Source organism: Corvus kubaryi, unplaced genomic scaffold (genome assembly GCF_017639235.1).
Source record: "Corvus kubaryi isolate FWS band 111438036 unplaced genomic scaffold, C.kubaryi_AGA036_p1.0 37354, whole genome shotgun sequence".
Taxonomy (NCBI): Eukaryota; Metazoa; Chordata; class Aves; order Passeriformes; family Corvidae; genus Corvus; species Corvus kubaryi.
In genome coordinates this window covers 9,768,795-9,782,350 of record NW_024581116.1, presented here as the reverse complement: position 1 = coordinate 9,782,350, position 13,556 = coordinate 9,768,795, and the positions used below count along the sequence as shown (strand labels likewise).

The following is a 13,556-nucleotide window of genomic DNA, read 5'->3' as shown; positions in this document are numbered from 1 at the left end:
GAAGAAAAGTCTTCTGTTCCCAGAATGATTCATAGCTTCTGGGAACTATATTAAATATGATTAAAGTAGAATTAAAAAAAGATTGCTATGGTAGAGCTACTTTAAAATTACAAATTACATTATATTATATTATTCATTTAATTATATTTTCAACATCAATCATAGTCTCACTTCACTAGGGAGAGTCTTAGTAGCAATAGACTTTATTTTAAGAGCAGAAATAAAATGTTATTTTGGATTAAGGTAGAAAATGATTGTAATCTGTATTTTTTTCTTGAATACCAATGTATTTAGAAATCTTCATTATGATATTTTATCACCTATTTAGATTACTTCAGAAATTAAATCAACCTAAAACTGAGTAAGATTTCAAAACAGGAATACTCAAAAGGAGTTGCTAAATTAATTTCATGTGCAGACAAGCTCCCAAGAAGCCAGTAAAAAAGCAAAGAGTATCAAAGAGTGTGCTGAAAGAAGGGGAAGAAAATATTAAATAGAAATACAAATTGAATCTGACAGGAGGTTGAGTCTGAGTATTTATAGGTGACAGGGTGTTAATGTATTATGCAAAAGGAAACACAAAGCTGGCTTCTTTTTCCAGATATTACACAAAAAAAGCAGTTTAGTAGAAGCATATTCTATCTACAATGCCATGTTCCTTCTGCAGCTAAAATGGAGGAGCCCGAAGAAATGAAGTTTAAATCATCTTTATTACCCTGCACAATTCCTCAGGTGAGTGGGGAAAGGCTGGTGAATATTTCCAGAGAAGATGCCTGCAACAGCATGACCATTATAATGCTTTGTGCCATTCTAGTGCTGACTTTTGCTAGTCTATCTTCAAAAATCAGTGGACCTACTTACTAACAAAGCTGAGTCTTTCAGATAGTGCTTGAGAGATTAATGCTTTATGACCCATAACTGCAGGTTTAACTTTGGAGCTGCTGGGGGAAAGAGAAACAGGATGTTAATGTCTGAAATTGTGTGGCCAGTTACTACTGAACCATAAGCAAATCTTCTTTGTGTCCTTGAACATAAAACTAGGCTTTGCATGTTGTGATAAACCACTTAAAAATTAAAAGCTACCAGTGTGAGTCCACCTGATTTATCATGTTCTTATGCCATGTGAAACATGCTGTAGTCTCCTGCCCAGCTGTTGCTATGGTTCCCACTATGGTTTTAGGTGTGGGATGGAAAGTCATCCCATCATTTCTTCAGTGCTCCCCCTCCCTGGTGGCAATTTATGGCAACCACTATGGCAGTATGTGTATGTGACTTGCTCTAGAAAGGATTGCCACAGCTTTTGATTTGGAAAAACTATCACATTTGCCCTGCTAATAACATACAACTATTTTTTTTTCAAGTTATACTGTAGAGCTTTTCACTTTCTTTAAAGTGAGCATCCTTTTATGGGATATATGGATGCTACAGCTTTTCAGCATGTTTTCATCCCATTTGATTAGCTATGTGAAAGCATACTTCATTTATAAATGAAAACTCTATATAGAAATAGTTTATCCTACTTGTAGATCAGACACTGCTGCTTGTTCTGCTTGAACTATCAATATGAGTCCAAGCATAGTAGCCAGTAAATGCATTTATTTTGCTCCCAATGGAATCAGCAAAGCCTAAGACAACTGCCTGTCAGTAACAGACATGTTAGCATAGCACTAAGCTGTGCTCCTGGAAGCTAGAGTTCTCAAGGTTACGGGGAAAAGACAAACAGCTCTATTCTATGTCAGCTGCTATCCAGAAAGATTTCTTAATTTTGCCTGAACACAAGCTCTGCAGGAGATGTGCTAACTCCTGCAGATCCTATTGAGGGTGTTATTGCTAGAAAAAAAAATACAGAAAATTCATTCTCCAGTGCCATAGCACACTTGGAGTTAGAAGTACAGAAGGAAAGAAAAACAGTTTCTATTTTTCAGACTGAAAAAATAATATTTTCTTATAAAGTACTTAGCCTTAAACCCAAAATCCTTTCAATGAACAACATTTCACATCTCATATATTCACTTTCTTTTATGGTCTAGTCCTGTTTGGTATCATCATTCTCAGAAACACTTCATCTTCCAGAAGGGAATATTATTACCATCTTCTTCTCATATCTCTAAATAAACTGTATATTTGTTACAGTTTAAGCATTAATGTGTATATAAATTACAGTTTTCTAAAAACACCATGGAATGACAGTTTTTTAGAATCTAACCATAATCAAAGCATGCTGACCAATATATATAAAATAAATATGTAGTTGCTTGCTTCCAAGAGCTGCAGCTTTGTGAAATCACATGAGTACAGGAAATATCTGACTTTTAGAAAAGATGTAAGGTCTGAGCTCTCTCGTTATTGGAGAAAAGGCCTAAAAATATGATGAAGTGCAAATAAAGGTTGAAAAAACTAGACTAAATAAAATGAGGAATACCGACATTGCATTGTAGGACTGCTACATACAAACACTGTCATATTAAGCTGCTCATTTATGTTGGGGTCATTAGGTTTGTACTTAAGGCTGAATGTTTGAGAATACGCTCTACACAAGTATAATTCTAGGGCCAAGATAGAAAGACTTAATTCCTTAAAATCCTGTTTGTGGCAAGAAGCTTGCAGCCAGCCTCACATGTTAGAGTGTGAAGCCTGAAGCTGTAGAACGTTAACAGCCTCTCTGCTCTTTGAGTCTTTGAAGTTTATTAGAGTGAGTTTCATAGAATTAGTCCTCTAAAATTGCTGTCTCCTTCAGCTGGTCTCTTTCTGCAGCTTAGTCTTCTGTTCTTGTGCTTTGATAATTCTGTTCACAGAGAAGCCTCATGAAACATGCGAGACATGCGTATAATAAAGCTGTCTTGAGCAGTTGCTTGGTAACTCTATGTGTTAAAATGCTTCTAATATTCAAGAGATACATGGATTACAATAATAAAAATACAGGAATACAGCAGGGAATCACTAACATCTGTTAGGGATTTAGCACTCACATCCAGATGCTTGAAAAAAACATGTTGTACTAATAAGCACTGCATTATTAGCTGTTTAAGTAATTGCTTTGGATTCAGCATAACGATAAATTTTTGAAAATATTTAGCAGTTTTTCATACCTAAAAAAATAATTATAGGATTTACCTCCAGTTACTGTACTGGAGCCTTTCCTGACTCTGGAGCTTCTGTGGAAGAAGCCACACTGTGTGATGGGGCACCTGACCAACTCTGCAGGGTGGGGGGTTAGGACAGGCCCCTGAGAAGTCAAACACCTGCTTTCTAATCCATGTTCCAAAGACTATTAAGGTATGTTTGTACAAACCCGAAAAGATCAGTCAGGAACAATTAGAAGGATATTGTACACTAGTGGCCAAGATATTATTGCAAATTTAAAAAAAAAAAAGTCTTAAACTGGAGGAAGAAATTAAACTTATTTAACTAACTTTTGAGTTACTTATTTGCTGGGACTTTAGTGCTACAATTTTTCATGGAAGATATGATTTTGCTTAGTTTATTAACATATTTGCAAAAATATCCAATTGAAGTGTCTTCCCCAAAAGTTTATTATCTTCTGTGTTAACATATCTGACAATAGCAATAGCAACACAAAAAGTATTCCAGTCCTTTTTTTAAAGACTTTCCCATAGGTCTTTGTTGCTAGCTTATCTCCAATGGCTTTTTCCTAGTAGAAGATTAAGTTTTACAATGGGAGGATAACCTTAACCTCTACTGACACTTTTGGGGAGACTGGATGGTGGCGCTGCTTCTAATTTGGGTTCAATTTTTAAAGCTGATGTTACGAAATATTACTGTTTGAATATATTTTTCCATTTTTGTCAGTTATGATGAACACATATTTAGTGGCAAGCATAGCCACAGAAGAGAACTAAATGAAATCCCTGAAATCTCTCTCTTAAATGCAGAGAAAGGGTAGGTACCTCCTCTTAACACACTTCATCATTGCGAATCACATAGTTCAAACAAAGATTATGAGTTATATTCTGAAATATGTGTGGTCTCAATTCAGACCCCTAAAGACGTGATTTGGGATGTCCTACTCTGTCCAAACGCTTGCATGGGGTTGACAAATGCAACACGTGTCTTGGCAAGTCTTGCACCCTTCTGTAGCAGCAGCTGGAGGCATCTCTAGGGTAACTCAAATAGACAAGAATGCTCATGTTCAGACAATTGAACTGCCTGTTGTCTCTGTTTTGGATAGAGAGCAAGTGTTTTGGACTTGCATGGCAACATCCTCATAGCAGAGAGTGCAATAAGGAGGGCTTCTCTAAGAAGTTGCCAGAAGCTTCCTCACATCCAAAAGAGCCAAGGTCAGCTGGCTCTAAGATGGACTCACTGCTGGCCAAGGCCAAGCCAATAAGCAATGGTGGTAACAGCTCTGTGATAACAAATTTAAGAAGGAAAAATAAAGTTATTGGGCAGAAGTAATTGTGGACAGAGAAGAGTGGGGTGAGAATGTGTGAGAGCAACAATCCTACAGATCCCAAGGTCAGTGGAGAAGGAGGGGCAGGAGATGCTCCAGGCAGAGATTCTCCTGCAGCCCCTGGTGCAGCCCACAGTGAGGCAGCTGTGCCCCTGCAGCCCAGGGAGGTACACAGGGGAGCGTCATGCAGCCCATGGTGGACACCCACCCAGAGCAGGTTGGTGCCTGAAGGAGGCTGTGACCCTGTGGGAAGCCCCTGCTGGAGCAGGCTCCTGGCAGGACCTGTAGCCCTGTGGAGAGAGGAGCCTACACTGGAGCAGTTTTGCTGGCAGCCCCTGTGACCCTGTGGGGGACGCACACTGGAGCGGGCAGTTCCTGAAGGACTGCACCCCATGAGAGGGACCCACTCTAGACATCCACACATGAGGAGCTGCAGCCCATGGGAAGGATTCATACTGGAGAAGTTCTTGAAAGACTGTCTCCTGTGGGGTGGACCCCATGCTGGAGCAGCAGAAGGACTCCTCTCCCTGAGGAGGAAGCAACAGGAGAAACAACATGTGATGAACTGACCATAAACCCCATTCCACATTTCCCTGAGCCACTGGGAGGGGAGGAGGTAAAGAACTGTGAATAAAGTTAAGCGAGGGAAGGAGAGAGGGGTAAGGGGAAGGTGTTTCTAAGATTTGTTTTACTTCCTATTATCCTGCTCTACTTCTGATTGTTAATAAGTTAAACTAATTTCCCCAAGCTGTCTGTTTTGCCCATGACAGTCACTGGGGAGTGATTTCTCCCTGCCCTTATCTCAACTATGAGCCTTTTGTTATCTTTTCTCTCCCCTCCCCAGCTGTGGAGGGCAGTGACAGAGTGTCTTTGGTGGGCATCCAAACTGCCACAGCAAAAGATACTAATCAGGAAAAATAAATCCAATTAAACGCACACAGAATCAAGTGAAATTGGTGTGATGGATGGCAGTGTTGTGCAGATGTGATAAAAGTTTTGTACCATAGGCAAAAACTCTCCCTTCTATCCCATATAATTTTTCCAGAATTAATTATCTGATTACTTTAAAGTGATTACTTGTCTTTTATTACAGAAGAAATTGTGATAGCACTGGAACCAGCAAATATTGTGAAGAATAATAATTTGAGTTTTCTTCATTTTTTTCACAGAAATGTAAAGTCAGTAATATCAGAACTATAGAATGCTTTCACCTGTCCCCTTTTCTGACATTCAGAGATTATCCTTTCCCATTTCAGTATTACCCTCTGTTGACAAATAGTACAATTGCAATGCCATCAACATTAGGCCTTCCATGATGCTGAATAGGGTGTAATGTAAATAGACAACAAGAAATAGAGGCCAAGATGGTGTGGCTGAAGCATAAAGGAAGGACAGAAATATAAACAATACTTACCTGTCACATGTAGTCACCCTTTTAGAGGAGAGGTGCCATGCAAATATGGAATACTACAGCACAAAGATGTCTGAACTCTCGTAACAATTAAAATTTAATTATTCAAGCAAATAAGAAAATCAAGATTTAGTGAACATTTAAAGAGGCACGAAAATCTAACTTTTTATAATATTCTTCTACATGTTAACTGTTAAAATATTCTATTGCTCCATTTTAATGCTTCTTGTAATGAGTCCCATAGTGTTATGTATACTAGAAGTTGTGGACCTGATGATAAGACCAGATAGAAAAAACCCCAACTTTGTTGTAAAAGTACTGAATTCTTATCTGGAGCTGCTAGAGCTCAAAGATATTTAATGAAAGTATTTTTATTTTATTTTATGAATCAAGTGATGAGAGATGCATCCCAGCACAACTCATTTTATGAAAGAGATTGCTTACATTGTAATATATAGAATTGAATGCCACAGATATAGCTTTTATTTGCTGGGCAAAAGTAATTCATTCCCATGTAATTGTCATTAGATCGATCATAATACAGTAACAATAATTAGCTATTTTTTAGTTTTAAAGTTGTTCTCAAATTAAAAACCCTACCTTTGGTAACTCTCTCAGGCAGATAGAATCAAGGAATTCATATTATTATAGCAACTACCATAGGTGGTTCTACCTTAATAAAGTGCTTTGAATGTAGAATCATAAAACGGTAGAATAGATTTGCTTGAAAGGGACAGTAAAGACCATCTAGTTCCATCCCCCGCCATGGCCAGGGACACCTTTCACCAGACCAGGTCGCTCAAAGCCCCATCCAACCTGGCCTTGAACACTACCAGGGATGGCGAATTCACACCTTCTCTGGGCAATCAGTTCCAGTGTCTGATCAACCCCATAATGAAGAATTTCTTCCTTATATCTGATATAAACCTGTCCTCTTTCTATCACTCCACATCCTCTTAATAAGTCCCTCTCCAGCTCTTTACAAGCCTCTTTAAGTACTAATAGGCCACAAAAGATCTTTCAGAAGCCTTCTCTTCTCCAGTCTGAAAAACCTGAACTCTCTGAGCCTGCCTTCATAGGACATGTGCTCCAGGCTTCTGAGCATGTTTGTGACATCCTCTGGACTTGCTGCAACAGATCCATGTTCTTGTTATGCTGAGGACTCCTGAGTAGGATACAGTACTCCAGGTGAGGTCTCATGAGAACCTTGGCCCACTGGTCACACTGCCCATGACAGACTCATCAAGGCTGGAAGAGATATTCAAGGTAATCTAGTCCCACTGTCAACCCAGTACCACCATAATCACCCTTAAACCATATCCCCAAATGTCACATCCAGACACCTCTTGAACACTTCCAGAGATGGTGACTCCACCATCTATCTCCCTGGGCAATTGATTCCAGTGTCTAATCCCTCTCGTAGTGATTTTTTTTCCCTGGTCTAATCTGAACCACATAATCTGTTGATACAGCCCAGGAAATGGTTGGCTTTCTAGGATGCAGGCGTACATGTCCATGTTTTCATCCGCAAACACTCCCGAGTCCTTTTCCCCAAGCCTGCTCTAAATCCATTCTCCACCCAGGCTGTATTTGTGCTTGGGATTGCTCCAAACAAAGTGCAAGACCTTTCACTTGGCCTTGTTGATTCAGCTTCATGAGGTCTGCACAGGCCTAGCTCTCAAACCTGTCAGGGCCCCTCTGGATGGCATCCCTTCCCTCCAGTGTGTCGAGCACACCACACAGCCTGGTGTCATCAGCAAACTTGCCCTCAATATATTTATAAAAGTATTTTCATTACATGATTACAGAAAATGCAAAGACTATTTATTGATTGTATGCCCAATTTTATTTGTGGATAGTTGGAAAGTATTCTGCTTGTTGTTGTCTTTTATTGTCATATTTGCCAAGTTTGGAGTTGTTTGAATCTAGTTTTTCATCAGCATGCCATGTACAGTCTTCAGATAAGTTATGGGTTGGTTCTCTGGATAAAGATGTTTATAATGACACAGAGAAGGGAAATTTAATTAACAGTCCATAAATCATATCATTTTGACAATCTGATATAGTTACACTGGAAGGCTTTGAACTAATCTCAATTTCTATGCACACCAAGTCTTTCTCTTCCCCCGATCACCAATTGTTTTGGTACTATGACAGGTAATAATAAATCGTGTACTTATAGTAAAAGGCTCTGAACAATTTGATTGCTGTTTGCACCTTCACAATCTGACACCTTGATTTTCAACTCAAATTGGTAAGAAATTTCACAGAAAGGTTCCCTTGCAAGTTTTCAGTTGAATGACTCCTGCCTATAACAGATCTTCATACACAGCAACATGGGAAACTCTTCTGGCTTGTGCACATATTTGTTTACACTTCAGATGGCTGAAGACAGAGAAAGAAGAAACACAAGAAGATATAACCCCAAAGAATAGAAAATTCAGTATTATTTTTAAAAGTCATGCAGGATGTTATTTTTACTTCTGCAGTGCAAGCCAAAGAGTTCATTTGGCATTAATTTGTTATTTCTAATCACCTTCTCTCTTTCACTAAAAAGCTACATTCATATTTTCTCCAATACTCAGCCTGGCTGAGGTCTAACTAAGCTTAGGAAATATTGAACATTTTTTTAAAGAGAGCAGAGAATTGTGTAGCCAACCTACAGGATTAACTTTGGTCTTTTTAGTCCTGATTATGTGCATTAATCATAACATTATCACTATTCTTATCAGCACTTTCTCAGAATTAGCTCTGCCTGAAAGGTGTCAAAACTGTTAATTAAAACCAGAGATAATCATAACAATCTGGAATCTTTGACACAACTGCCCCTCCTCCCATTACAACCCTTTTCAGAGGGAACTGCTGGGTAATGTACTATAGCTCTGCAAGAAACATTTCATCTACAGAGGAAAGAGAAATAAATCTTTCTTCATATATGTCAAGGAGAATAATTGCTTTTTTTCTTTTTATTTCTTCTGCCATGGTCTGTATATCCATGATATCTGACATTGAAGCTATAAGTCATTCATCAAAGACAGAAAGAAATTATAGGAAAAGATGTAGGACAACATTCTAGCTTTAGATTGCTAATGGATGGATGCTTTCTGTAGCTTGTGTCAAATTTACTGAATAATAAGGGAAATAGCTCATGTTTCCTTGGTTACAAATTTCTCTACTTAAGGCATTAGAATTTGAAGGTCAAGTGCAGAGTAAAAGACTACAGATTAAAACAGTCCAGACTGAATTTCTGGATCTCCTTCTAGAACAGGATAAAATATATTTATGTGCTGAATCCCAGTCAGATTTCTCACAAATTGGGGGTCTAATACTTGAGATTAGGGTCAAGAATATAGAAATGAAGCTGCCAAGGCTTTCTGCCTCTCGATTATTTGTCTGTTTTTCAGACGTTTGCTCCTTGAGCTCTAGGATTCACCACTGTTTCCAATGGGTCCCACTTCTAATACAGCTGTTCCAATGTGCACTTTAATCAAGTTTTTTGGTAGCAGAAGTAGCTGAAAACATAATGGCTTTAAGCAGAAGGAAGGTGGATTTAGATTAGATATTAGGGAGAAATTCTTTACTGTGAGGTTGACCAGAGGCGTTGTGGATGCCTCATCCCTGGAAGCATTCAAGATCAGGTTTGATGGGGGTCCAAGCAATGTGATTTAGGGGAAAGTGTCCCTTTCCATGGCAGGGGGGGGCTGGAACTGGATGGTTTTTAATGTCCCTTCCAACACAAAGCATTCTATGATTCTATGGTCATAGAACCCTGATGAAAACATGATCATCCCCCTGTCTCAGGCAGCAGGATAGTTTTGCTGTGACCAAAGAAGTAGCCAAATTGGCAAAACAACTTGTAGATCTTCAAGAAGTCCCACTCATAGTGCCCAGAACAAGCAGATCATGAGCACCAGCAATAGTGAAGCAAATCAGAAACCAAAAGCAAATCAAAACTGAAACTATTTGATCATCAGCAAGGTGTTCTTTAGCCAGTACTAAAGATAAGGTCTCTCAAGTGTCTGGAGTATTGCGATAACCAAAAGTGGCTGAAAACCAGATCTAGGGAGGAAAGTCCCCCAACTGTGCTCCAGGACTGGGGATCACCTCTCCATCTGGGGGACTCATGGAGCAGGGGAGAGCCCATAAAAGCCTCCCAGCAGGAACGTGTGCTCATTACCAAGCCTCCCAGCAGGACCACATCTCTCGCATGGAACAAAGAGGTTGTGTACTTATGTTAACTCAATTGGCTTCTCTTCCCCACTGCGCCATCTCCACCATAGCCCAGTGAAGGCATGTCAGTAAGAAAATTGCAAATATCTGTGATTTAAGTGCTGTAGTATCCAAATATATTTACTCTCTGTTATTTGTGTTGATGTTTGACATATGCAGGATTTGATATACTTGGGAAAAGGGGAGTTGCTGGAAGCAGATCTAATACAACAGCAATATTTAGGAGCTTCGAGAAAGGAAATGGATGGTTATGCCCCACTTTGATCCTTTTTGGAGATGAAAAACACTAAGATCCAAGTGAGGAATCTGCAAGTGAAATGTGCTGACACTGTGACTTCTTGCACTTTGAGAGAAAGAAAAGACAATTTAGAGAGATCTTTTCATGTGGCTGCTTGCATTAGCATGATCTGTTCAATACAAACTCAAAATTTTCCACTCTTTTGCATAGAAATGATTTTAATTATTTTTTATTTAGATGCAAAAATCTTAATGAAAACGTTGCTTGGATTCTACTTGATTTAGATAAAGTATATAATTAAGCAGGGACAAAATGCCAAATGAAATAGAAATTATCAGTGTGATGGAAAGCAATCTGCCTTTTACTTATCTAGCTGACCCTTACATGTTGGCTGAGCGTTATCTCTGAGCCACCAGTATCTTATTGGCATTTGTAACCTTGGACAGAGAGCAGTAATTTGCAGTAAATCTCCTCACACAGGGTTATATTAAGAGTGAATTCTTATCTGAATAGTGCAGTGAAGACTGATGATAAAATACCAAGGTTTCATGCTTGCCAATAAGAAATGAACAATTTCATAGCTCCAAAAGATAAAGGCAAAATCAACAGGTTGGAGGAAAAAAAAAAGATAAAAATAAGTAGAGCTGAAAGATTAGTACATAGGAAGAACTAATAAAAAACCAAGGAAGCAAGCAAAACTAAACACAAGACATAAATAGATAATTACTTAAAACACAACAATGTGCTTTTGTATTTGAGCCCCCTTTTTTTCTTACTTATTTGATGTGACAAATCAATCCTCGAGTAGCGCACATACCCATACTACCTTTCTGCTTTTATGGCTTCACATACAAAAAGAAGACCAAGTGCCTTTTTCTGATCCCACTAGTAAGTAGCTCAAATATTCCTCATTTCTTTCAGGCCCCAGCGAGGGAATGTGGCATGAAAGCAGAAGCTGCTCTAGTGATATTCAGTTTAATCTTATACAAAACCTGATTGCTGTTAGTGAAATATTTGCAAGTCTTCTTGCAGAAGTATAATTTTCACCTAGTGAATATTATTCGTCTACAAAAACATTTCCAGGAGTAGGTTTTCTGTCTCTTCTCATTTGCTATATCTGTGCAAATAAAATAGATCAGGCACATTCATGATCATGATGCAGTCTGTGTCCTTACAGCTGATCTTCCTCATTCCCACAAAACAGAGGATTCAAACCCAAACTTTCTGTTGCTCATGGTCCTGGCAGGTGCTGACCTTGCAGTGCATCCAGGCATTGTCTGAGGGAGCATTAGTGAGCTGGAGCCAGACCCTTGCCACGCATCCTACTAATTTAAGAGCTGGAATGGTCACATGACAGAGTCACAGAGCTCAGGTCCATTCTCTGCTCAGTTTACGAGTGCAGAAGCAACGAGATCAACTATATTTTTTGTCAGAAAAAATCCTAGAATTATCTGTATTGCCCATTCTCTGTATGAATAAATAGAAACATTTATGCAGAAGATCCCAGTTTTTAACTGTAAAGTTATTTGATAAGTTTTTATTAACCCTTTTAAGACCTCTATTTCAGTGTTTCTTCCATGGTTCCACGATATCTGCTCCAGAGGGAAGGAGGGGTCATCCAGCAAATGGGAGTGACATTTAAACTATTGAACATTTCTAACTGAAAGTGTCATTACAGCTTCATTTCATATTACTTCTTGTCTGGGGGCAAGGAATGACCATTCTAGGATATTATAGTGTAGGAATCCTTTTTCTGGTGTGTGTATGTAGGATATGCATCAAATTTCAAATGCATTCAAAATTGTTGACACCAACTTGTGAAATATATTGACATAGTCTTGAACCCATTTTACAGACCAGGAAGTCTGGTACTAATGATTCCTTCAGTAACATGACTTTACCAGTGTAAGCTGTGACTTCACTTCAAGCTATGACATGTTTTTAAAGGAAATCTGGTCTAAGGAAAATCACTTCCCGCAGATTAACATTCCTGATGTCTTTATTCTGCAAACATCTAAAAATGCAGTGTGTAATCTTGGCTTCTCTATAAATAACAAGCATTTTACCCTTCAGCTTCATACAGCCAAAAGTCCACTTTGTGAGTGTTGGAGTGAGCTGCTACCATGCGATGAACAAGTTTTGTAGTAGGCAAAATCCTGATTAGTCTCGATATAATAGTAGACAAATTTAATGGACCTATATTTAGGATTGCAGAGTTTACGTGTTCCCTTCCACTCATGGTATGGCAAAACTCAGGTGATTTAGGTTGCAAATATCTTTTCGCTCTCCCTCTATTTAACTTCTAAATAAATTATCAGGAATTTTAAAAGTAGCCCTATTTATTGGAGCCGAGCCAAGAAAGAATCTTTATTTAGTGTACTATATCCACTATTACTTGCATCCTGTTGAAATGATTGAATTAAAATTACTAATAAATACAAGACAAAGACAAGCTATACAAGCAAATTTGTTTAAAATATAACTTTATGTATGATAGATACTTTGCAGTTATATTAAAACAATAAGAAAATTATTCTGTAGTTTAATTTTAAGTTCATTGTTTTTCCCACCTACTGTAGTGGTTCTGCAATACTATAATTCTAAGATTTTATAGATAATTTAAATTTCCACATTTGGTGGGCTGACTGCTGTCTATGGACACAGAGTGACAAACGAGAGGCAGGTTTGTGTCATAAGTGGATTGCATGCTGAAAAGCCCCAGGCAGAAATGTCATTTGCATTCACTGCTATACTGGGAAAATGATGAAGAAAAATACAACTGGAAACTCCTTCTAATTCAAGGCAGAATCTTCAGACGCTATGTGCTGTAACAGCAAGGGATTTCCAGAATTATGCACTCTTGACAGGAAAATGGTTTAAAGTTGTCTATCTTAGAATGAAGTATGTAATAAAAGCACAAAGTAACAACTGGCAATGCTGTATTGTGCTTATATTATATTCAGGAAAGTTTTGCATTAAAAGACATATTAGAAATTCCAGATGCTCCTGTAAATGGCTGAAATGAATTTATGAAACTCTGCTGTAGGAAAGAGCCTAATTGAATTGGAAATGCTTGGGAATTTAGGTGTTAACTTTGAGGGTTTTGGTATTTATAGCTGCTAGTATTCTGAAAGATAGCATCTCCTCCTCCAGATTATCACACCCATTATGGCTGAAGTGCACTTGCAAAACCATTTAGAAATTATACTATAGGAGAATCACCGACTCTTTCTAGAGAATGTTGCTGATGGTAAGTGGCCTTCTTT

The 13,556-nt window shown here is 38.4% G+C and overlaps 1 long non-coding RNA gene across 2 annotated transcripts in view; it reads left to right on the top strand.

The window, feature by feature from the left end:
• The first annotated feature begins 643 nt into the window (after window positions 1–643).
• Window positions 644–13,556, top strand: part of LOC121666913 — a 30,364-nt gene continuing 17,451 nt past the window's right edge. The window contains exons 1-2 of one of the 2 annotated variants that reach the window (XR_006016835.1): window positions 644–732; window positions 13,444–13,540. This is a non-coding gene — a long non-coding RNA (uncharacterized LOC121666913). The remainder of the gene's footprint in view (window positions 733–13,443; window positions 13,541–13,556) is intronic. The other variant, XR_006016836.1, reaches the window with a different exon arrangement.